The sequence below is a fragment of the Nerophis ophidion genome, linkage group LG10 (genome assembly GCF_033978795.1).
Source record: "Nerophis ophidion isolate RoL-2023_Sa linkage group LG10, RoL_Noph_v1.0, whole genome shotgun sequence".
NCBI classification, from domain to species: Eukaryota; Metazoa; Chordata; class Actinopteri; order Syngnathiformes; family Syngnathidae; genus Nerophis; species Nerophis ophidion.
In genome coordinates, this window is record NC_084620.1 from 69316316 (window position 1) to 69343294 (window position 26979).

The window sequence follows — 26979 nt, forward strand, 5'->3', positions numbered from 1 at the left end:
ACACAACAGAGTTATCTTCGATGTGGTTACTTTGACCGTTGAAATGCAAACTTGGTGTCCCCGATACAACTTTCAGTTTCAGTTTGTTTCCACCATGCATACTGACGACATTTATTAAACAGGACAAGAAGCAACAAATCAAACAAAGACAGAATTCAATTTGGCTCAATGAGGAGAGACGTATACATTTGTACCCCTTGTACAGTGTCACTAAGCTCTGCCAAAAGATTTTACACCCCCTTCTTGTATTTGGACTTTCCCTTATCACATGGCAACAGCTTCTTCCAAAGGGACGGGGTCGTAAACAGCCGTCGCCTTTGATTCCAAAACAGTTTAAAAGAAAAGGCCAGTTCAGAAAAATAAGTCGTAAATGAGTTCAAAAAAGAGGTTGCAAAAGAGTTCTAAAAGAGGTTCGTAAAGGGGTAAGAAAAAAAAGAGGTCATAAAAGAGTTAAAAAAATGGGTCATAAAATAGTTAAAAAAAAGAGGTCATAAAAGAGTTCAAAAAGAGGTTTGTAAAAGACTAAAAAAAGAGGCCATAAAACAGTTAAAAAAAGAGGTCATAAAATAGTTCAAAAAGAGGTCATAAGAGTTCAATAATAATAATAATAATAATAATAATAATAATAGATTAGATTTATATCGCGCTTTCCTATTGTTAGATACTCAAAGCGCTCACAGTGAAGTGGGAACCCATCATTCATTCACACGATGGTGGTGGTAAGCTACATCAGTAGCCACAGCTGCCCTGGGGTAGACTGACGGAAGCGTGGCTGCCAGTTTGCGCCTACGGCCCCTCCGACCACCACCGATCATTCATTCATCATTCATTCACCAGTGTGAGCGGCACCGGGGGCAAAGGGTGAAGTGTCCTGCCCAAGGACACATCGGCAGCGATTTGGATGTCCATAGGTGGGAAGCGAACCTGCAACCCTCAGGTTTTTGGCACGGCCGCTCTACCCACTACGCCATGCCGCCCCAAAAAGAGGTTCGTAAAATTGTTCAAAAAAGGGGTGCCAGGACGGGAGAAAGGCCCTGCTTCCTCTTCGCGTTGTAGTTCTTGGGTCACGAAAATATCTGTCTGTTGATTACAATACATGAAAGAAAACGGAACACCATCATGTTGCTTTCCTCCATCCTACACAGTGGAGTTTTACAAGCTGTCTTTCTTGGTGGGTTAAATAAATACATAAATGGGTTTTCTACCTTCAACGTACTCAAAGCGCTTTGACACTACTTCCACATTTACCCATTCACACACACATTCACACACTGATGGAGGGAGCTGCCAATGCAAGGCGCTAACCAGCACCCATCAGGAGCAAGGGTGAAGTGTCTTGCTCAAGACGCAGCGGACGTGACGAGGTTGGTACTAGGTGGGGATTGAACCAGGGACCTTTGGATTGCGCACGGCCACTCTACCACTGCGCCACGCTGTTCAAAGACATGTTTTTGCTTCTCGCCGGGCACTCAATGTAACACAAAGTTTTTGTGATTACTTAGAAACAATTATTCTAACACATGCGACACAATGTGACGCGTCACATGTTTCCAGATGTTTCAATGCAGCGTGTCCGAAAAGGAGTAGGAAGAAGCGAATCTTATCAGATCGATAAGTTGTGAGTTCAAACCCCGGCCGAGTCATACCAAAGACTATTAAATGGTACTCATTACCCCTGCTTGGTACTCAGCATCAAGGGTTGGAATTGGGGGATAAATCACCAAAAATGATTACCGGGCGTGGCCAACGCTGCTGCTCATGTCTCCCCTCACATCCCAGGGGGTGAACATGGGGATGAGTCAAATGCAGAGGACACATTTCACAAGGGTTGGAATTGGGGGATAAATCACCAAAAATGATTACCGGGCGTGGCCAACGCTGCTGCTCATGTCTCCCCTCACATCCCAGGGGGTGAACATGGGGATGAGTCAAATGCAGAGGACACATTTCACCATACCTAGTCCGTGTGGGACAATCATTGGTACTTTAACTTAAAGTTAAAGTAAATTGCAAAAAAAAAGTGAATCCCTTGGGGTGATAGACAGCTGAGCAACACTTTAGCACCCACTACCTTCCCTCTGTTGCAAGTTTTGTGGATTCTATGTAACATGCTTATGTGTGCTTAAGGCTGTTGAGGTTTTTTATCTCTTGGCCTCAGTCTGGACACCCTCCTTGAACCTTTTTATTTACTCATATCTACGCAGGCTATGCATGAGAAAAGCAGCGGCACGATCAGGTCCCTCTACTTGTGAAGATTATGGGACATTATCCTACTTGTCCGCCCTGAGATTGGTAGGTAGTGAATTCAAACCCCGGCCGAGTCATACCAAAGACTATAAAAATGGGACCCATTACCTCCCTGCTAGGCACTCAGCATCAAGGGTTGGAATTGGGGGTTGAATCAACAAAAATGATTCCCGGGCGTTTTAGAACAGTTTTAGAACAACATTTCTCAACGAGCTATTGCAAGGAATTTAGGGATTTTACCATCTCCGGCTTCCTCCCACTTCCAAAGACATGCACCTGGGGATAGGTTGATTGGCAACACTAAATTGGCCCTAGTGTGTGAATGTTGTCTGTCTATCTGTGTTGGCCCTGCGATGAGGTGGCGACTTGTCCAGGGTGTACGCCGCCTTCTGCCCGATTGTAGCTGAGATAGGCGCCAGCACCCCCCGCGCCCCCGTAAGGGACAAGCGGTAGGAAATGGATGGATGGATGGATACCATCTACGGTCCGTAAAACCATCAAAAAGTTCAGAGAATCTGGAGAAATCACTGCACGTAAGCGATGATATTATGGACGTTTGATCCCTTTGGCGGTACTGCATCAAAAACCAACATCAGTGTGTAAAGGATATCACCACACGGGCTCAGGAACACTTCATAAAACCACTGTCAGTAACTACAGTTGGTCGCTACATCTGTAAGTGCAAGTTAAAACTACTATGCAAAGCCAAACCCATTTATCAACAACACCCTGAAACGCCGCCGGCTTAGCTGGGCCCGAGCTCATCTAAGATGGACTGATGTAAAGTGGAAAGGTGTTCTGTGGTCTGACGAGTCCACATTTCAAATTATATTCGGAAACAGAGGATGTGGTGTCCTCCAGAACAAAGAGGAAAATAACCATTCGGATTGTTATAGGCGCAAAGTGTAAAAGCCAGCATGTGTGATGGTATGGGGGTGTATTAGTGCCCAAGGCATGGGTAACTTACACACCTGTGAAGGCACCATTAATGCTGAAAGGTCCATACAGGTTTTGGAGCATCATATTATGTCATCAAAGCAACGTTATCATGGACGCCCCTGCTTATTTCAGCAAGACAAATATTAAAACAGCGTGGCTTCGTAACAAAAAAGAGTGCGGGCACTTTCTTGGTCCGCCTGCAGTCCAGACCTGTCCCCCATGGAAAATGTGTGGCGCATTCTGAAGCGTAAAATACGACAGCGGAGACCCCGGACTGTTGAAGGACTGAAGCTCTACATAAAACAAGAATGGGAAAGAATTCCACTTTCAAAGCTTCAACAATTAGTTTCCTCGTTGTTAAAAGTGTTGTTGAAAGAAAAGGTGATGTAACACAGTGGTGAACATGCCCTTTCCCAACTACTTTGGCACGTGTTGCAGCCATGAAATTCTAAGTTAATTATTATTTGCAAAAAAAAAAAAATCAAGTTTATGAGTTTGAACATCAAATATGTTGTCTTTGTAGCATATTCAACTGAATATGGGTTGAAAATGATTTGCAAATCATTGTATTCTGTTTATATTTACATCTAACACAATTTCCCAACTCATATGGAAACGGGGTTTGCACAGTCAATCTCATTAAATGCGGCACATTTCACCCTGGAGGATTTTAACCCCGTCTCTTTGAAAAAAACACAAAGGAACTTCTACCAATATGTCACCTGTCCAAAAGGACAGGGAAAAACACTGGATCTGTGTTATGGGTCCGTAAAGAAGGCATATAAATCCTTAAAACTCCCACCCTTGGGCTCCGTTGACCATAACTGTGTACACCTTCTGCCATTGTACACAACGGCATTAAAAGGAGAAGAAAGCAGTAACAAAAGGAAATACAAGCCTGGTCAGACAAGTCTGCTCACTGTTTACAGGAGTGTTACGACTGCACTCAATCAATCAATGTTTACTTATATAGCCCTAAATCACTAGTGTCTCAAAGGGCTGCACAAACCAGAACACAAACCACTCCGACATCCTGGGTAGGCCCACATAAGGGCAAGGAAAAACTCACACCCAGTGGGACGTCGGTGACAATGATGACTATGAGAACCTTGGAGAGGAGGAAAGCAATGGATGTCGAGCGGGTCTAACATGATACTGTGAAAGTTCAATCCATAATGGATCCAACACAGTCGCGAGAGTCCAGTCCAAAGCGGATCCAACACAGCAGCGAGAGTCCCGTTCACAGCGGAGCCAGCAGGAAACCATCCCAAGCGGAGGCGGATCAGCAGCGCAGAGATGTCCCCAGCCCATACACAGGCAAGCAGTACATGGCCACCGGATCGGACCGGACCCCCTCCACAAGGGAGAGTGGGACATAGGAGAAAAAAGAAAAGAAACGGCAGATCAACTGGTCTAAAAATGGAGTCTATTTAAAGGCTAGAGTATACAAATGAGTTTTAAGGTGAGACTTAAATGCTTCTACTGAGGTGGCATCTCGAACTGTTACCGGGAGGGCATTCCAGAGTACTGGAGCCCGAAATGAAAACGCTCTATAGCCCGCTTTGGGAATCACTAATAAGCCGAAGTCTTTTGAAGGCAGATTTCTTGCCGGGACATATGGTACAATACAATCGGCAAGATAGGATGGAGCTAGACCGTGTAGTATTTTATAAGTAAGTAGTAAAACCTTAAAGTCACATCTTAAGTGCACAGGAAGCCAGTGCAGGTGAGCCAGTATAGGTATATATGTATGTATATATGTATATAAAGGTATATACAGTATAGGTATATATGTATGTATATATGTATATAAAGGTATATACAGTACAGGTATATATGTATGTATATATGTATATAAAGGTATATACAGTATAGGTATATATGTATGTATATATGTATATAAAGGTGTATACAGTATAGGTATATATGTATGTATATATGTATATAAAGGTATATACAGTACAGGCGTAATGTGATCAAACTTTCTTGTTCTTGTCAAAAGTCTAGCAGCCGCATTTTGTACCAACTGTAATCTTTTAATGCTAGACATGGGGAGACCCGAAAATAATACGTTACAGTAATCGAGACGAGACGTAACAAACGCATGGATAATGATCTCAGCGTCTTTAGTGGACAGAATGGAGCGAATTTTAGCGATATTACGGAGATGAAAGAAGGCCGTTTTAGTAACGCTTTTAATGTGTGCCTCAAAAGAGAGAGTTGGGTCGAAGATAATACCCAGATTCTTTACCGTGTCGCCTTGTTTAATTGTTTGGTTGTCAAATGTTAGAGTTGTAGTATTTAATAAAGGTCGGTGTCTAGCAGGACCGATAATCAGCATTTCCGTTTTTTTGGCGTTGAGTTGCAAAAAGTTAGCGGACATCCATTGTTTAATTTCATTAAGACACGCCTCCAGCTGACTACAATCCGGCGTGTTGGTCAGCTTTAGGGGCATGTAGAGTTGGGTGTCATCAGCATAACAGTGAAAGCTAACACCGTATTTGCGTATGATGTCACCTAGCGGCAGCATGTAGATGCTGAAGAGCGCAGGGCCAAGGACCGAACCCTGGGGAACTCCACACGTTACCTTAACGTAGTCCGAGGTCACATTGTTATGGGAGACGCACTGCATCCTATCAGTAAGATAAGAGTTAAACCAAGACAGTGACTGGGACTTACTTACAGAGTCCTGTGGGGACGATCTGGGCAGTGGAGTAGAAGTTGTCTCTGCATGTGTTGCTTTTTGTAGGGACATGGTCATTCCCTGCAAGATTGTAAGAGTACATCCCAATAATAAGCCATGGGTGCCCACATCTGTAAAGCATACTTGCCAACCCTCCAGATTTTCCCGGTAGACTCCTGAATTTCAGTGCCCCTCCTGAAAATCTCCCGGGCCAACCATTCTCCTGAATTCCTCCCGATTTCCACCCGGACAACCGTACTGCCTTTAGCGTCCTCTCTCACCTGAAAAGGAGACTATTCTATACGTCTCCGTTATCCATAAGTTTGTCCATAACCCATAAAGTAGGCAGGGACGGAGCTATTTTTTCTCTGTTTATTCCTGCCGGCACGTTAAGACACTGACACACAACATCCGAATTTCCATCATGCATTGCTTCAAAACTACGGCAAGTAGTAATGTCCAAAAAAATAACAGAGACGAAGCAGAAGATCGAAGAAGAGACATGACTATACGACGAGTAAGAAGAAGTACGCTTGCAAGTTCCAAAATGATTGGAAAAAATAATTTCAGTTCATCCAGGACAGCTTGAAGGGGTATGCTGCCTGAAAATGTTGTGGATCAGACTTCGGGCAGAAATAATTATGCCCCATGAATTCTACGTAACAACAAGGCTTTTTCACAGAAGAAAAAATCCACTTGAAATATTTTCTGCATTTTAAAATTCTTTGTAATTGTGGCATTCTGGCAAAATATTTGTGTTACTTCACACTACATGTGCAGAAAGAATGTCAAGACTTTTGAATAATATTTTTTCATTTGATACATGTGTGGGGAAAAGAGTACATTTTTGGGGCAAATTATGTTTTTAAACAACATTTTTGAGGGGAAAGCCACATTATAACAACATTGGAAATGTTTTTGCTATATTTTTGAAGTTTAGATCAAGGACATTTGACCAAAAATTCAGTGTGACTGACTGCAAAAAATTACGCCCCTTAAATTCTACCTAGCAACAGATCTTTTTCGCAGAAAAAAAATCCACTTTAAATATTTTCTGCATTTTAAAAATCTTTTTAACAGTCCCTTTCTGGCAAAATATTTGTGTTACTTCACACTTCATTTGCAGAAAAGGTGTCAATATTTTTGAAAAATGTTTTTTATTTCATACATGTGTGGTGGAAACAATTTTTTGGGGGCAAATTATGTTTTTAAACAATATTTTTGAGGGGCAAGCCACATAACAAAATTGGAAATGTTTTTGGTATATTTTTGAAGTTTGGATCATGAAAACTCGACCAAAAATTCAGTGTGACTGACTGCTTACAGGCACAAATAATTATGCCCCATATGTTCTACCTAGCAACAAGTTTGTCACAGAAAAAAAAAAAATCCACTTCAAATATTTTTTGCATTTTAATATTTGTAATTACGGCTTTCTGGCAAAATATGTGTTACTTTACACTACATTTGCAGAAAAAGTGTCAAAACATTTGAATAATATTTTTTATTTCATACATATGTTGGGAAAAGTAAATTTTTGGGTGGCAAATTATGTTTTTTAAACAAAATTGGAAATGTTTTTGCTATATTTTTAAAGTTTGGATCAAGGAAACTGGACCAAAAATTCAGTGTGACTGACTGCTTACGGGCACAAATAATTATGCCCCATATATTCTACCTAGCAACAGGGCTTTTTCACAGAAAAAAAAATCCACTTGAAATATTTTCTGCATTTAAAATTCTTTGTAATGGTCGCTTTCTGGCAAAATATTTGTGTTACTTCACACTACATTTGCAGAAAGAGTGTCAATACTTTTGAATAATATTTTTTCATTTGATACATGTGTGGGGAAAATAGTACATTTTTGGGGTAAATGATGTTTTTAAACAACATTTTTGAGGGGAAAGTCACATTATAACAACATTAGAAATGTTTTTGCTATGTTTTTGAAGTTTGGATTAAGGAAGCTTGACCAAAAATTCAGTGTGACTGACTGCTTACGGGCGCAAATAATTACGCCCCTTAAGTTCTACCTAGCAACAGATCTTTTTCACAGAAAAAAAATCCTTCACACTTCATTTGCAGAAAAGGTGTCAATATTTTTGAAAAATGTTTTTTATTTCATACATGTGTGGTGGAAACAATTTTCTGGGGGCAAATTATGTTTTTAAACAATATTTTTGAGGGGCAAACCACATAACAAAATTGAAAATGTTTTTGCTATATTTTTGAAGTTTGGATCATGAAAACTCGACCAAAAATTCAGTGTCACTGACTGCTTACAGGCACAAATAATTATGCTCCATACGTTCTACCTAGCAACAAGTTTGTCACAGAAAAAAAAAAAATCCACTTCAAATATTTTTTGCATTTTAATATTTGTAATTACGGCTTTTTGGCAAAATATGTGTTACTTTACACTACATTTGCAGAAAAAGTGTCAAAACATTTGAATAATATTTTTTATTTCATACATATGTTGGGAAAAGTACATTTTTGGGGGGCAAATTATGTTTTTAAACAAAATTGGAAATGTTTTTGCTATATATTTAAAGATTGGATCAAGGAAACTGGAACAAAAATTCAGTGTGACTGACTGCTTACGGGCACAAATAATTATGCCCCATAAATTCTACCTAACAACAAGGCTTTTTCACAGAAAAAAAATTCCGCTTGAAATATTTTCTGCATTTAAAATTCTTTGTAATGGTCGCTTTCTGGCAAAATATTTGTGTTACTTCACACTACATGTGCAGAAAGAGTGTCAATACTTTTGAATAATATTTTTTCATTTGATACATGTGTGGGGAAAAGAGTACATTTTTGGTGCAAATTATGTTTTTAAACAATATTTTTGAGGGGAAAGCCACATTATAACAACATTGGAAATGTTTTTGCTATATTTTTGAAGTTTGGATCAAGGACATTCGACCAAAAATTCAGTGTGACTGACTGCTTACGGGCGCAAATAATTACGCCCCTTAAGTTCTACCTAGCAACAGATCTTTTTTACAGAAAAAAAATCCACTTTAAATATTTTCTGCATTTTAATATTCTTTTTAACAGTCCCTTTCTGGCAAAATATTTGTGTTACTTCACATTTCATTTGCAGAAAAGGTGTAAATATTTTTGAAAAATGTTTTTTATTTCATACATGTGTGGTGGAAACAATTTTCTGGGGGCAAATTAGGTTTTTAAACAATATTTTTGAGGGGCAAACCACATAACAAAATTGAAAATGTTTTTGGTATATTTTTGAAGTTTGGATCATGAAAACTCGACCAAAAATTCAGTGTGACTGACTGCTTACAGGCACAAATAATTATGCCCCATAAATTCTACCTAGCAACAAGTGTTTCACAGAAAAAAAAAATCCACTTCAAATATTTTTTGCTTTTTAATATTATTTGTAATTATGGCTTTCTGGCAAAATATGTGTTATTTCACACTACATTTGCAGAAAAAGTGTCAAAAATTTTGAATAATACTTTTTATTTCATGCATATGTTGGGCAAAGGACATTTTTGGGGGGCAAATTATGTTTTTTAAACAAAATTGGAAATGTTTTTGCTATATTTTTGAAGTTTGGATCAAGGAAACTGGACCAAAAATTCAGTGTGACTGACTGCTTACGGGCACAAATAATTGTGCCCCATAAATTCTACCTAACAACAAGGCTTTTTCACAGAAGAAAAAATCCACTTGAAATATTTTCTGCATTTTAAAATTCTTTGTGATTGTGGCATTCTGGCAAAATATTTGTGTTACTTCACACTACATTTGCAGAAAGAGTGTCAATACTTTTGAATAATATTTTTTCATTTGATACATGTGTGGGGAAAAGAGTACATTTTTGGGGCAAATTATGTTTTTAAACAATATTTTTGAGGGGAAAGCCACATTATAACAACATTGGAAATGTTTTTGCTATATTTTTGAAGTTTGGATCAAGGACATTCGACCAAAAATTCAGTGTGACTGACTGCAAATAATCACGCCCCTTAAGTTCTACCTAGCAACAGATCTTTTTCACTGAAAAAAAATCCACTTTAAATATTTTCTGCATTTTAATATTCTTTTTAACAGTCCCTTTCTGGCAAAATATTTGTGTTACTTCACACTTCATTTGCAGAAAAGGTGTCAATATTTTTGAAAAATGTTTTTTATTTCATACATGTGTGGTGGAAACAATTTTTTGGGGGCGAATCATGTTTTTAAACAATATTTTTGAGGGGCAAGCCACATAACAAAATTGGAAATAGTTTTGCTATATTTTTGAAGTTTGGATCAAGGACATTTGACCAAAAATTCAGTGTGACTGACTGCTTACAGGCACAAATAATTATGCCCCATAAATTCTACCTAGCAACAAGTGTTTCACAGAAAAAAAAAATCCACTTCAAATATTTTTTGCATTTTAATATTATTTGTAATGATGGCTTTCTGGCAAAATATGTGTTACTTCACACTACATTTGCAGAAAAAGTGTCAAAACATTTGAATAATATTTTTTATCTCATAAATATGTTGGGAAAAGTACATTTTTGGGGGGCAAATTATGTTTTTTAAACAAAATTGGAAATGTTTTTGCTATATTTTTGAAGTTTGGATCAAGGAAACTGGACCAAAAATTCAGTGTGACTGACTGCTTACGGGCACAAATAATTATGCCCCATATATTCTACCTAGCAACAAGTCTTTTTCAAGCAAAAAAGGCCACTTTTTAACAGTTCTCTAGCTTTTTCATATTCAATCAGGACCTCCTTGATTGCAGTTTGGCCTTCTAATTACTTGGATTGTGTTTAGGGGTATTTTGTACACTTTCCCTCGGAGAATAATACCCTGTCTTCTTGTTTGCCGGCTGCATCAGCGCTGGAACCAAGCACATTGAGCAATTTTATGCTCTTATCGCGAGTGCCTTCCCTGATGGTTGTTAATGCATTTTTAAAAAACATTTTTCCATCCGGCCCTGCGATGAGGTGGCGACTTGTCCAGGGTGTACCCCGCCTTTCGCCCGATTGTAGCTGAAATAGCCGCCAGCGCCCCCAAAAGGGAATAAGTGGTAGAAAATGGATGGATTTTTCCATCTGAGACGCCTGTCTGCTTCTTTTGGAGTGTGCGCTCCTTTGTCACACCTATACGAGAAATGAGTTTTATGATAGAAAAGGCTTGTTTTTTATTTTTTATTTTTGGGGTGGCAGTCAACCCTGGCCCGCTGATTGCCGGAGGATTCTACAATTATCGGAGGGGTTAGGAGAGCTCAGCCCTTCAGGAAATCATTTCTCTCCGCTTCTCTCGGCGTCAGATTGCTTTATGTCACCAGACAAAACCGCATTTAAGGGGATTTTTTTTTTTTTGTGACATCCGGGGAGCCGATCTCATTCGATGCGCGTGGGAGTGAAGGTAAAGAAAAGCCTGGTTCTTTTTTTCTTAAAGTTATGAAAATGTTTGTCTGCAAAACACATCTCCAGCTGTTCACGCAGATTACAAAACAGTCGAAGCAGAAAAAAAATCCACTCTAAGATTCTGACTATTAGAACAACATCTCGGATCTCGCCGTGCGAGCAACTCCAGCTGTCACACTCGGGACAAAGAACGTTTTATATCAAACCACCAAAACTATTCCTTATACACTTTATGTACAGGCATCATTGTGTATACCAATTGTTCATCTTATTCATACATTTTAGACCATAGTGAGCATTTTGTTCGATATCAATTGACAACTGACACCAAAAATACCCTTCTGGTTAAAAGAGAAATGTCAAAGTAGGGGGGTCTCAGCTTAATCTTGGTCTCTTTCCTCAATGAATCTGGGTTTTATCTTCGACCCAACTCTCTCCTTTGAGTCACACATTAAAAGCGTTACTAAAACGGCCTTCTTTCATCTCCGTAATATCGCTAAAATTCGCTCCATTCTGTCCACTAAAGACGCTGAGATCATTATCCATGCGTTTGTTACAGCTCGCCTCGATTAGTGTAACGTATTATTTTCGGGTCTCCCCATGTCTAGCATTAAAATATTACAGTTGGTACAAAATGCGGCTGCTAGACTTTTGACAAGAACAAGAAAGTTTGATCACATTACGCCTGTACTGTATATACCTTTATATACATATATACATACATATATACCTATACTGTATATACCTGTATATACATATATACATACATATATACCTATACTGTATATACTTTTATATACATATATACATACATATATACCTATACTGTATATACCTTTATATACATATATACATACATATATACCTATACTGTATATACCTTTATATACATATATACATACATATATACCTATACTGTATATACTTTTATATACATATATACATACATATATACCTATACTGTATATACCTTTATATACATATATACATACATATATACCTATACTGTATATACCTTTATATACATATATACATACATATATACCTATACTGGCTCACCTGCACTGGCTTCCTGTGCACTTAAGATGTGACTTTAAGGTTTTACTACTTACGTATAAAATACTACACGGTCTAGCTCCATCCTATCTTGCCGATTGTATTGTACCATATGTCCCGGCAAGAAATCTGCCTTCAAAAGACTCCGGCTTATTAGTGATTCCTAGAGCCCAAAAAAAGTCTGCGGGCTATAAAGCGTTTTCCGTTCGGGCTCCAGTACTCTGGAATGCCCTCCCGGTAACAGTTCGAGATGCTACCTCAGTAGAAGCATTTAAGTCTCACCTTAAAACTCATCCGTATACTCTAGCTTTTATATAGACCTCCTTTTTAGACCAGTTGTTTTCTCCTATGTCCCCCCCTCCCTTGTGGAGGGGGTCCGGTCCAATGACCATGGATGAAGTACTGGCTGTCCAGAGTCGAGACCCAGGATGGACCGCTCGTCGGGACCCAGGATGGACCACTCGCCTGTGTATCGGTTGGGGACATCTCTACGCTGCTGATCCGCCTCCGCTTGGGATGGTTTCCTGTGGACGGGACTCTCGCTGCTGTCTTGGATCCGCTTTGAACTGAACTCTCGCGGCTGTGTTGGAGCCACTATGGATTGAACTTTCACAGTATCATGTTAGACCCGCTCGACATCCATTGATTTCGGTCCCCTAGAGAGGGGGGGGTTGCCCACTTCTGAGGTCCTCTCCAAGGTTTCTCATAGTCAGCATTGTCACTAGCATCCCACTGGGTGTGAGTTTTCCTTGCCCTTATGTGGGTTATTCCGAGGATGTTGTAGTCGTAATGATTTGTGCAGTCCTTTGAGACATTTGTGATTTGGGGCTATATAAATAAACATTGATTGATTGAATGTCGTTGCGGGAAAAGGGGGGGCTGGTGACATTTTGTTAAAGTAGGGTGTCTCAGCTTAATCTTGGTCTACTCTGCTTGCATGTCAGCAGACTGGGGTAGATCCTGCTGAAATCCTATGTATTGAAATGAATACAGAATCGTTTTGAATTGGAAAAATATCGTTTTTGAATCGAGAATCGAATCGAATCGAAAAAAATCGATATATTATCGAATTGTGAGCCCAACAATCGATATTGACTCGAATCGTGGGACACCCAAATATTCGCAGCCCTAGTTAGCGCCATCTTTTGACACTTCTTCCACTCCCGTCCTTGCACGCTACACCGCTACAACAAAAATGACAGGGAAAAGACGCTGCCAAAAGGGAGTCACGTAAATAAGACCGCCCACAAAACGGCGCATCCTGAAGCGACTGTCAGAAAGCGGCTTGAAGATGATCTGTAAAACATCATCTATGCAACGTTGTGACCAAAGATGTTACGATTCATACACCCCTCACCTTTCACTTTACTGTGCGCTCCACGGGCGTTCTTCTCCTGCTGCAGCCACTGCAGTCACTCTGCAATCAACTCACCTGGTGCTGATGAGAATCCTGCCTTAATAAGCCAGCGTGTCCTGCGTTCCAGTGCCAGAACGTAGCTACTTATATCCGTACAGTAAGCCTCTCACGTCTCTCGCTTCTTTGCTCATGTGCATACTTGATTATTTCGCGATATTGCCATATTTTTGCTGAAAGGATTTAGTAGAGAACATCGACGATAAAGTTTGCAACTTTTGGTCGCTAATGAAAAAGCCTTGCCTGTACCGGAAGTAGCAGACGATGTGCGCGTGACATCACGGGTTGTAGGGCTCCTCACATCCTCACATTGTTTACAATCATAGCCAGCAGCAGCTAGAGCTATTCGGACCGAGAAAACGACAATTTCCCCATTAATTTGAGCGAGGATGAAAGATTTGTGGATGAGGAAATTTAGAGTGATGGAATAGAAAAAAAAAAGGCGAGGGCAGTGAGAGCGATTCAGATGTTGTTAGACACATTTACTAGGATAAATCTGGAAAATCCCTTTTCTGCCTATTGTGTTATTAGTGTTTTAGTGAGATTATAAAGTACCTGAAAGTCGAAGTGGTGTGGCAACGGGTGTGTTGACGCCAGAGTCTCTGAGGGAAGTCACAAAGCAGGAACAAGACGGAAGCTCCGCTGATGTCTGTCAGAGTTTGTTGTTGACGAACCCCAAGATGCAGAGAAAGAGGCAGGCATGGAGCGAGAAAACATGGTTTTAATATAAACAACTAGAACAAAACCAAACAAAGGGTTCAAACCAAAAGCGCGCACGTGGGCGGATAACAAACAAAAGGCCTAGCGTGGAAGCTAACAGGTATCTAGCAGGAAACAGAAAAACTGCAAACAGCTAATGGCTAACAAGAAAACACGAAACCAAAAAGCTAGGAGAAAACAAACTACAAATAGCTAACAGGAGCATCTTACCGCTACGACGACAAGGACAAATAGTAGCACGACAGGTAGTAGCTGTAATGATGACATCGATAAATCACGACAGGTAGCAACGACACAAGAGCGACAATAATCCAGCACTGACTGGAGGAACATCCATCCATTTTCTACCGCTTATTCCCTTTCGGGGTCGCGGGGGGGCGCTGGCGCCTATCTCAGCTACAATCGGGCGGAAGGCGGGGTACACCCTGGACAAGTCGCTACCTCATTGCAGGGCCAACTCAGATAGACAGACAACATTCACACACTAGGGCCAATTTAGTGTTGCCAATCAACCTATCCCCAGGTGCATGTCTTTGGAGGTGGGAGGAAGCCGGAGTACCCGGAGGGAACCCACGCATTCACGGGGAGAACATGCAAACTCCACACAGAAAGATCCCGAGCCTGGATTTTAACCCAAGACTGCAGGACCTTCGTAATGTGAGGCAGACGCACTAACCCCTCTGCCACCGTGAAGCCCGACTGGAGGAACAAAGGAGGTAAAATAGGAACTGGCTGATTGACATCAGGTGTGGCCAGGTGCCAATCAGCCACAGCTGAGGGGAGACAAACAGGAAGCTGAACCAAGATTAGAGTGCTGACAGGAACTAAGGACAGGAAATACTGACCACACAGAGGAGAAACTAAAACACAAACAAACCGTCAGTGGCGAGCCTGACAATGTCTCCGGTAAGAGCTGACTTATAACCACAATTTTCTCACCGAAAACTCCCGGTTGACATTTGGTCGGGATCCATGTTCGCTTGACCACTCTGATCCATAGTAAAGCTTCATCTTCGGGAATTTTAAACAAGGAAACACCGACTGTGTTTGTGTGGCTAAAGGCTAAAAAGCTTCCCACCTACATCTTTCTTCTTTGACGTCTCCATTATTAATTGAACAAATTGCAAAAGATTCAGCAACACAGATGTCCAGAATACTGTGTAATTATGCGATTAAAGCAGACTACTTACAGCTTGGATCGGGCTGGAAAAAAATGTCCGCTACAACCCGCGACGTTTTCAACACGACACTTCGCGGGAAATTAAAAATTGCAATTTAGTAAACTAAAGCGGCCATATTGGCATGTGTTGCAATGTTAATATTTCATCATTGATATATAAACTATCAGACTGCGTGGTCGCTAGTAGTGGCTTTCAGTAGGACTTTAATGCGCCTTTTAATCCGGTCCGCCCTATAGTCCAAAAAACACAGTATTTCTTTTTTTCCATTACTTTATTGGGTAGGCTCACTCTGCTGATGTTTCAACTTAAACAATGTTTTTATTTTTTCTTCTGTAGGCACTCTATTATACTGAATTGATGATGCCAAAAAAAAACAACAGACATTTAAAAGCCAAACAGAGCAGCATATTGCTGACTTGCAGTCACTTCTTAGAGACATTCCTCCACTGCAATTATCAATAAATTAGTGCTGGCTGATATATTTCTTTCTTGTGTTGATGTCGTTGTTGTTAAATTGCCTCGCCGTGAAGGCCGATGTCTTTCCCTTCTGAAAGCAATGGGTGTGAAATAGGGCATTCACAGCTTGTACTGGCTCAAACGCAGTTGAAACAGACCTTTAGTAGTCAGGATGCAGAGACAGTGTTCAAGGGCCTCGCAATGCCAGGGGACCAGCGCTTCATTAACTCCGGTAAGGGTCTCTGTTTTGGGAGGCAAAGCTGGAGAACAAGGTGCTCTGGCACGTGCACGCCTCTAATGAGGCGGAACCTTTTCAGATAGATAAAGACTGCCGTGTGTGTGTGTGTGTGTGTGTGTAGGTGTGTGTTTGTGTGTGTGTGTGTTTGCAGCATAATCACCACTCCCTGGGTAGTGACACAAAATAGGAAAGACGTGATAGAGAGGTCGAGGTTGTTTGTGTGCTGCTTTGTGTCAGCCATGTTTAGGATGTACATAAATGTTTCCAGCCAGCACTGGATTTTACCGTATTTCCTTGAATTGCCGCCGGGGCGCTAATTAATTTAAAATATCTTCTCACTCCGGCGTTTACCAAAGGCATGCGGTAAAAGCAAGCATGCGCTAATTATTTTAAAACTTCGTCTCACTCAGGCTCTTACCATGCGGTAAATTTAGGCCTGCGCTTATAAATTTGAGTGTGATGTAAGGATACCATCATGAAAAGCACATTTAGGGTCTTACCTTTACTTATAAATGAAGTCCATGCGCAGCTCCTTCTGATCAAAAGCATCGATAACTTGTTTATAGAAGTCTTCCTTATCTTTCTTCAGTTTTAAAAGTCTCGATGGAGATCTTCCTTTATTACCTCCTGCTTCGATTGAAAGTCCAGTTTAGAAAACGGTTTTATTTTAGATATGTAATCCTCCATGTTAAAAGTGCAAGCGAGAGGAAAAAATAAACGGTCGCTGCTTGTTGTCACTTCTTCTGCAGCCGAGTAGTCGCAAGAAGGATCACTAGCGCCCTCTACCACCAGGAGGCGGGAGTCATTTAATGACTCCTATTTGACACACGCAGCTACGGTATATTAATAAAACATAGCTGCTTACTGTTCTTTTTAGCATATTCAATAGCTTGGACCTTAAATCCTACTGAATAGTTCTTAATCTTCTTCCCTTTATGCGATTTTAAATGATTGAAATCAGCCTCCTCCATTTAGAAAATGATGACAGGTGAAGTGTCACTCGTGACGTGACGAGTTTGACCCTGTGGAAATTCTAGGCATATGCTAATTATTTGGCAAAACGAGTACTCAAATTTAGGATGGTAGCAAAACTAGTACCCAGATTTCGGAGTCTACAAAAGCTGGTACCCAGATTTTGGAGTCTTCAAAAGCTGGTACCTAGAATTTGGAGTTTACAAAAGCTGGTACCCAGAATTTGGAGTCTTCAAAAGCTGGTACCCAGATTTTGGAGTCTACAAAAGCTGGTACCCAGATTTTGGAGTCTTCAAAAGCTGGTACCCAGAATTTGGAGTTTACAAAAGCTGGTACCCAGATTTAGGAGTCTACAAAAGCTGGTACCCAGATTTTGGAGTCTTCAAAAGCTGGTACCCAGAATTTGGAGTTTACAAAAGCTGGTATCCAGATTTTGGAGTCTTCAAAAGCTGGTACCCAGATTTTGGAGTCTTCAAAAGCTGGTACCCAGATTTTGGAGTCTTCAAAAGCTGGTACCCAGAATTTGGAGTTTACAAAAGCTGGTACCCAGATTTAGGAGTCTACAAAAGCTGGTACTCAGATTGTGTAGTCTACAAAGCTGGTACCCAGATTTTGGAGTCTTCAAAAGCTGGTACCCAGATTTTGGAGTCTTCAAAAGCTGGTACCCAGATTTTGGAGTCTTCAAAAGCTGGTACCCAGATTTTGGAGTCTTCAAAAGCTGGTACACAGATTTTGGAGTCATCAAAAGCTGGTAACCAGATTTTGGAGTCTTCAAAAGCTGGTAGCCAGATTTTGGAGTCTACAAAAGCTGGTACCCTGATTTAGGAGGGTACGAAATCTGGTATTCAGATTTAGGATGGTACCAAACGGATTTGTGATGGAATGTAGCTCTGCACTATTAGCGTACAATATGTAGAGTAGCGTACAGTAGCAATGGAATGTGTGTCGTTCTGATGGTACAATGGGAGTAGGGGCAGATCAAGTGTGGAATATTGGTGTGGAATAAGAAAAGGTGTCTAAGTGCCTGAAATATAGGACAAAGACGCCTTTGCCACAAAAACCTGCACTTTGTATGTGCCACAGCGAGTGTGAGACGAGTACAAAAATTGGCTGAATAAAATATTTCCCTGGGGCTGCTGGGCTCGGCGCATTGCTGGGAGAACGCCCGAAGCGTCTTTTCAACAACGCCCGGAGAGAGAGAGGAGAGCTCATGAAAGGATGAATTTTCATCCGCGTTTTGACTCGGCTCTTTTGACGCCCGACGCCGGAGCTCGGGGGCCCAGGGTTTTTTTGAAAGGAACGGCATCTTCTGTTGTCTGCCCCTTTTTCATTACCCCCGATCCCCCGACACGGATTGGTAAATAACGCGAGATGGGGGAAAAAAAATGATTTGAAAATTTGAGAATTCGGGGCTTTGAATTCCACATCAAATAACCAGCGGCTGCGATCACGGATGTGACAGGAAAGTGACAAATCAAAGGAGGAAAATGCAACATTTCCTAAGGCCGAGTTAGAACTTTGACTTCCACCACTAACTCGCTGGCGAGAATAGCAGCGGATCTATCAATCAATCAATCAATCAATCAATGTTTATTTATATAGCCCCAAATCACAAATGTCTCAAAGGACTGCACAAATCATTACGACTACAACATCCTCGGAAGAACCCACAAAAGGGCAAGGAAAACTCACACCCAGTGGGCAGGGAGAATTCACATCCAGTGGGACGCCAGTGACAATGCTGACTATGAGAAACCTTGGAGAGGACCTCAGATGTGGGCAACCCCCCCCTCTAGGGGACCGAAAGCAATGGATGTTGAGCGGGTCTAACATGATACTGTGAAAGTTCAATCCATAGTGGCTCCAACACAGCCGCGAGAGATCAGTTCAAAGCGGATGCAAGACAGCAGCAAGAGTCCCGTCCACAGGAAACCATCTCAAGCGGAGGCGGATCAGCAGCGTAGAGATGTCCCCAACCGATACAGGCGAGCGGTCCATCCTAGGTCTCGACTCTGGACAGCCAGTACTTCATCCATGGTCATCGGACCGGACTCCCTCCACAAGGGAGGGGGGGACATAGGAGAAAGAAAAGAAGCGGTAGATCAACTGGTCTAAAAAGGAGGTCTATTTAAAGGCTAGAGTATACAAATGAGTTTTAAGGTGAGACTTAAATGCTTCTACTGAGGTAGCATCTCCAACTGTTACCGGGAGGGCATTCCAGAGTACTGGAGCCCGAACGGAAAACGCTCTATAGCCCGCAGACTTTTTTTGGGCTCTAGGAATCACTAATAAGCCAGAGTCTTTTGAACGCAGATTTCTATAAGTGAAGCTAGGAAAGATTCTCTAACTGTAGTTGGAGAATAAAACTGTGGCTTGAGATCAAACTTCCTTTTTGATTAAGTCTTGATATATCTGATGAGATTCGGCAAAGTACAAACCCCGTTTCCATATGAGTTGGGAAATTGTGTTAGATGTAAATATAAACAGAATACAATGATTTGCAAATCATTTTCAACCCATATTCAGTTGAATGCACTACAAAGACAAGATATTTGATGTTCAAACTCATAAACTTTATTTCTTTTTGCAAATAATAATTAACTTAGAATTTCATGGCTGCAACACGTGCCAAAGTAGTTGGGAAAGGGCATGTTCACCACTGTGTTACATCACCTTTTCTTTTAACAACACTCAATAAACATTTGGGAACTGAGGAAACTAATTGTTGAAGCTTTTGGAAGTGGAAATCTTTCCCATCCACTGTCCAGATCGTCCCCACAGGACTCGGTAAGCAAGTCCCAGTCAGTGCAGTCGTAACACTCCTGCAAACAGTGAGCAGACTTGTCTGACCAGGCTTGTATTTCCTTTTGTTACTGCTTTCTTCTCCTTTTAATGCCTTTGTGTACATTGGCAGAAGGTGTACACAGTTATGGTCAACGGAGCCCAAGGGTGGGAGTTTTAAGGATTTATATGCCTTCTTTACGGACCCATAACACAGATCCAGTGTTTTTCCCTGTCCTGTTGGACAGGTGACATATTGGTAGAAGTTCCCTTGTGTTTTTTTCAAAGAGACGGGGTTAAAATCCTCCAGGGTGAAATGTGCCGCATTTAATGAGATTGACTGTACAAACCCCGTTTCCACATGAGTTGGGAAATTGTGTTAGATGTAAATATAAACAGAATACAATGATTTGTAAATCATTTTCAACCCATATTCAGTTGAATATGCTACAAAGACAACATATTTGATGTTCAAACTCATAAACTTGATTTCTTTTTGCAAATAATAATTAACTTAGAATTTCATGGCTGCAACACGTGCCAAAGTAGTTGGGAAAGGGCATGTTCACCACTGTGCTACATCACATTTTCTTTTAACAACACTCAATAAACGTTTGGGAACTGAGGAAACTAATTGTTGAAGCTTTGGAAGTGGAATTCTTTCCCATTCTTGTTTTATGTAGAGCTTCAGTCCTTCAACAGTCCGGGGTCTCCGCTGTCTTATTTTACGCTTCATAATACGCCACAGGTCTGGACTGCAGGCGGGCCAGGAAAGTACCCGCACTCTTTTTTTACGAAGCCACGCTGTTGTAACACATGTCTTGCTGAAATAAGCAGGGGCGTCCATGATAACATTGCTTGGATGACAACATATGTTGCTCCAAAACCTGTATGGACCTTTCAGCATTAATGGTGCCTTCACAGATGTGTAAGTTACCCATGCCTTGGGCACTAATACACCCCCATACCATCACAGATGCTGGCTTTTCAACTTTGCGCCTATAACAATCCGGATGGTTATTTTCTTCTTTGTTCTGGAGGACACCACGTCCTCAGTTTCCAAATATAATTTGAAATGTGGACTCGTCAGACCACAGAACACTTTTCCACTTTGCATCAGTCCATCTTAGATGAGCTCGGGCCCAGCCAAGCCGGCGGCGTTTCAGGGTGTTGTTGATAAATGGGTTTTGCTTTGCATAGTAGAGTTTTAACTTGCACTTACAGATGTAGCGACCAACTGTAGTTACTGACAGTGGTTTTATGAAGTGTTCCTGAGCCCATGTGGTGATATTCTTTACACACTGATGTCGGTTTTTGATGCAGTACCGCCTGCATCAAAAGTTCGTAATATCATAGCTTACGTGCAGTGATTTCTTCAGATTCTCTGAACCTTTTGATGATTTTACGGACCTTAGATGGTAAAATCCCTAAATTCCTTGCAATAGCTCGTTGAGAAATGTTGTTCTAAAACTGTTCGACAATTTGCTTACAAATTGGTGACCCTCACCCCGTCCTTGTTTGTGAATTACTTAGCATTTCATGGAAGCTGCTTTTATACCCAATCATGACACCCACCTGTTCCCAATTAGCCTGCACACCTGTGGGATGTTCCAAATAAGTGTTTGATGAGCATTCCTCAACATTTTCAGTATTTATTGCCACCTTTCCCAACTTCTTTGTCACGTGTTGCTGGCATCAAATATATCTACATACATATACATATATATATATATATATATATATGTATGTACAAACCCCATTTCCATATGATTTGGGAAAGTGTGTTAGATGTAAATATAAACAGAATACAATGATTTGCAAATCCTTTTAAACCCATATTCAGTTGAATATGCTACAAAGACAACATATTTGATGTTCAAACTTTTTTTGCAAAGAATCATTAACTTTAGAATTTGATGCCAGCAACACGTGACAAAGAAGTTGGGAAAGGTGGCAATAAATACTGATAAAGTTGAGGAATGCTCATCAAACACTTATATGGAACATCCCACAGGTGTGCAGGCTAATTGGGAACAGGTGGGTGCCATGATTGGGTATAAAAGCAGCTTCCGTGAAATGCTAAGTAATTCACAAACAAGGATGGGGTGAGGGTCACCAATTTGTAAGCAAATTGTCAAACAGTTTTAGAACAACATTTCTCAACGAGCTATTGCAAGGAATTTAGGGATTTTACCATCTACCGTCTGTAAAATCCTCAAAAAGTTCAGAGAATCTGGAGAAATCACTGCACGTAAGCGTTGATATTACGGACTTTTGATCCGTCGGCCGGTACTGCATCAAAAACCGACATCAGTGTGTAAAGGATATCACCACATGAGCTCAGGAACACTTCATAAAACCACTGTCAGTAACTACAGTTGGTCGCTACATCTGTAAGTGCAAGTTAAAACTCTACTATGCAAAGCCAAACACATTTATCAACAACATCCTGAAACGTCGCTGGCTTTGCTGGGACTGATGGACTGATGCAAAGTGGAAAGGTGTTCTGTGGTCTGACGAGTCCACATTTCAAATTATATTTGGAAACGGAGGACTTGGTGTTCTCCAGAACAAAGAGGAAAATAACCATCTGGATTGTTATAGGCGCAAAGTTCAAAAGCCAGCATGTGTGATGGTATGGGGGTGTATTAGTGCCCAAGGCATGGGTAACTTACACATCTGTGAAGGCACCATTTAATGCTGAAAGGTACATACAGGTTTTGGAGCAACATATGTTGTCATCCAAGCAACGTTATCATGGACGCCCCTGCTTATTTCAGCAAGACAAGTGTTAAAACAGCGTGGCTTTGTAAAAAAAAAAATGTGGGTACTTTACTGGTTCGCTTCAGTCCAGACCTGTCTCCCATGGAAAATGTGTGGCGTATTATGAAGCGTAAAATACGACAGCGGAGACCCCGGACTGTTGAAGGACTGAAGCTCTACATAAAACAAGAATGGGAAAGAATTCCACTTTCAAAGCTTCAACAATTAGTTTCCTCGGTTCCCAAACGTTTATTAAAAGAAAAGGTGATGTAACACAGTGGTGAACATGCCCTTTCCCAACTACTTTGTCACATGTTGCAGCCATGAAATTCTATGTTAATTATTAGTTGTAAAAAAAATAAAGTTTATGAGTTTGAACATCAAATATGTTGTCTTTGTAGCATATTCAACTGAATATGGGTTGAAAATGATTTGCAAATCATTGTATTCTGTTTATATTTACATCTAACACAATTTCCCAACTCATGTGGAAACGGGGTTTGTAAAGACATTACTGCCAGTTGTTTACACATGTGTAAACTGGTTTCAAACCAAATAAGGAGGACGCTCCGCTCTTTTTGTAGTCCACACCAAACAGTCTGGCGAGCATCTGGAGAATGTTGTGAAGTGAAGTGAAGTGAATTATATTTATATAGCGCTTTTCTCGAGTGACTCAAAGCGCTTTACATAGTGAAACCCAATATCTAAGTTACATTTAAACCAGTGTGGGTGGCACCGGGAGCAGGTGGGTAAAGTGTCTTGCCAAGGACACAACGGCAGTGACTAGGATGCGGAAGCGGGAATCGAACCTGCAACCTCAAGTTGCTGGCACGGCCGCTCTACCAACCGAGCTGTGCCGCTAACAAATAACCATCCGATTCATCTTAGATGTAATTTCTCCCCAAATGAATAGAAAAATGGAGCAGATGGGTTTGGCGCGGCGCTGCCCTTCCGAGAAGGGTTTGGAAGTCGGACGCTGCGCCGCTTCCCTGTTGCGTGGTTAATTACACCGCCGCAATAAAAGAGCCCAGACCTGCTGATGGACACGGGCCAGGGGGGGGGGGGGGACACACACGGGTGGGGGGTTTTTGGGAGGAGGCAGTAATGTTGGCGGTAAAGCCATCAAAGCTCCAGTAAATGTTAGCTGGAGTGTCCTTGAGATCAAGGTGCAGAGGAGTGTGGTGTGTATGTGTTTGCATGTGTGTGTGTGTGTGTGTGTGTTTGCATGTGTGTGTGTGTGCACACAATGGCTCACTCCCTAAGATGCCATGCAAATTATTAAGTGGAGGAGGGTTGTATTTATATTTTAGTGCCTGAAATGACCCAAAAAAAGAGGTTGTTTACGGTTTGACATCATCTCATTAAGTTTCTATAGCAACATAAAAAATAGACATAGGCGAACGACACATAAATGATCAAATATGGCGTCTAAAGGCCTACTGAAGCCCGCTACTAGCGACCACGCAGTCGGATAGTTTATACATCAATGATGAAATATTAACATTGCAACACATGCCAATACGGCCGCTTTTTTATCCAGCACCGTTCACAGCTATAAGTAGTCTCTTTTACTCGCATAATTCCACGGTATTCTGGACATCTGTGTTGCTGAATCTTTTGCAATTTGTTCAATGAATAATGGAGACCTCAAAGAAGAAAGCTGTAGGTGGGAAGCGGAGACATCAAAGAAGAAAGCTGTCGGGGGGAAGCGGTGTATTACGGCCGCCTTTAGCAACACAAACACAGCCGGTGTTTTATTGTTTACATTCCCCAAAGATGACGGTGAAGCTTTACAAGCTTTTTGCTTTAGCTACAGTAGTACCTTAAAGGCCTACTGAAAGCCACTACTAGCGACCACACAGTCGGATAGTTTATACATCAATGATGAAATATTAACATTGCAACACATGCCAATACGGCCGCTTTTTTATCCAGCACCGTTCACAGCTATAAGTAGTCTCTTTTACTCGCATAATTCCACGGTATTCTGGACATCTGTGTTGCTGAATCTTTTGCAATTTGTTCAATGAATAATGGAGACCTCAAAGAAGAAAGCTGTAGGTGGGAAGCGGAGACATCAAAGAAGAAAGCTGTCGGTGGGAAGCGGTGTATTGCGGCCGCCTTTAGCAACACAAACAGAGCCGGTGTTTTATTGTTTACATTCCCCAAAGATGACGGTGAAGCTTTACAAGCTTTTTGCTTTAGCTACAGTAGTACCTTAAAGGCCTACTGAAAGCCACTACTAGCGACCACACAGTCTGATAGTTTATATATCAATGATGAAATATTAACATTGCAACACATGCCAATACGGCTGCTTTAGTTTACTAAATTGCAATTTTAAATTTCGCGCGGAAGTACCATGCTAAAACGTCACGGAGTGATGACGTGTACGCGTGACGTCACGCATTGTAGAGGACATTTTGGTCCAGCACCGTTCACAGCTATAAGTCGTCTTTTTTAATCGCATAATTCCACAATATTCTGGACAGGGTTTTGCCGAATCTTTTGCCATTTGTTCAATGAATAATGGAGACGTCAAAGAAGAAAGCTGTAGGTGGGAAGCGGTGTATTGCGGCCGCCTTTAGCAACACAAACACAGCCGGTATTTCCTTGTTTACATTTCTGAAAGATGACGGTGAAGCTTTACTATGGAACAGAGCGAGCATGGTTCCAGACCACATGTCAACCGGCAGGTTTTGGTGAGAAAATGGTGGTTATAAGTCGACTCTTATCGTAGACATGAGCGAAGAGCTTGCATCGCTCCTCCTGCACCTGTCAAAGAGGCAGCTGCGGACTCTCTTGCCTCCTCCCACCGGTCGCGCCTGACCGTCAGATGCTTTACCGTGGAGGAAGCATCGGCTGCCTTCGCCTGGTTGAGAAACGTGGCTTCCCTCGGAGACACGGACGGTCACTACACTTGTAGCCACACCCCTCTGACCTTCAGGTTGTACAGGTACGACCATATAATCTCACTGAAACACTAGTAACACAATAAGCAGATAAGGGATTTTCCAGAATTATCCTAGTAAATTTATATATATATATTTATATATATATATATAGGGCTAAATAAGTAAACATTGATTGATTGATTGATTGATATAATAACATCTGAATCGGGGCTTCACGGTGGCGGAGGGGTTAGTGCGTCTGCCTCACAATACGAAGGTCCTGTAGTCCTGGGTTCAAATCCAGGCTCGGGATCTTTCTGTGTGGAGTTTGCATGTTCTCCCCGTGACTGCGTGGGTTCCCTCCGGGTACTCCGGCTTCCTCCCACTTCCAAAGACATGCACCTGGGGATAGGTTGATTGGCAACACTAAATTGGCCCTAGTGTGTGAATGTGAGTGTGAATGTTGTCTGTCTATCTGTGTTGGCCCTGCGATGAGGTGGCGACTTGTCCAGGGTGTACCCCGCCTCCCGCCCGATTGTAGCTGAGATAGGCACCAGCGCCCCCCGCGACCCCGAAAGGGAATAAGCGGTAGAAAATGGATGGATGGAACATCTGAATCGCTCTGCCGTCTATTTTTTTTTGTAGTCCTTCACTCTCACTTTCCTCATCCACGAATCTTTCATCTTCGCTCAAATTAATGGGGAAATTGTCACTTTCTCGGTCCGAATCGCTTTCGCTGCTGGTGGCCATGATTGTAAACAATGTTCAGATGTGAGGAGCTCCACAACCCGTGACATCACGCGCACATCGTCTGCTACTTCCGGTACAGGCAAGGCTTTTTTTATTAGCGACCAAAAGTTGCCAACTTTATCGTGGATGTTCTCTACTAAATCCTTTCAGCAAAAATATGGCAATATGGCGAAATGATCAAGTATGACACATAGAATGGACCTGCTATCCCCGTTTAAATAAGAACATTTCATTTCAGTAGGCCTTTAATCGGGAATTATTTGCAAATAATTGCAACAAACTCATCCTATATTTCAGTGTTTTTCAACACTATTGTAGCCGTGAGATATTGTTGGTATGTCATAGGAAATTATGTAATTTCGCCAAAATGGGTTAAAAGATATTTTTTTTTGCAAACCAGTATTTATAGTCTGTGTTGTCAAGAGGTCGGCAGAGTGACTGTGTAATACCCTTCCATATCAGTAGGTGGCAGCCGGTAG

The 26979-nt window shown here is 41.4% G+C and overlaps 1 long non-coding RNA gene across 2 annotated transcripts in view; it reads right to left on the minus strand.

The window, feature by feature from the left end:
* LOC133559943 (uncharacterized) overlaps positions 1 to 26979 on the minus strand; it is a 209969-nt gene that overhangs the window by 25246 nt on the left and 157744 nt on the right. Inside the window, exon 4 of one of the 2 annotated variants that reach the window (XR_009808350.1) lies at positions 14300 to 14394. The exons of the other annotated variant lie outside the window; for it this stretch is intronic. This is a non-coding gene — a long non-coding RNA (uncharacterized LOC133559943). Of the gene's footprint in view, positions 1 to 14299; positions 14395 to 26979 lie in introns of those variants that run through there. 2 annotated transcript variants of the gene reach the window in all.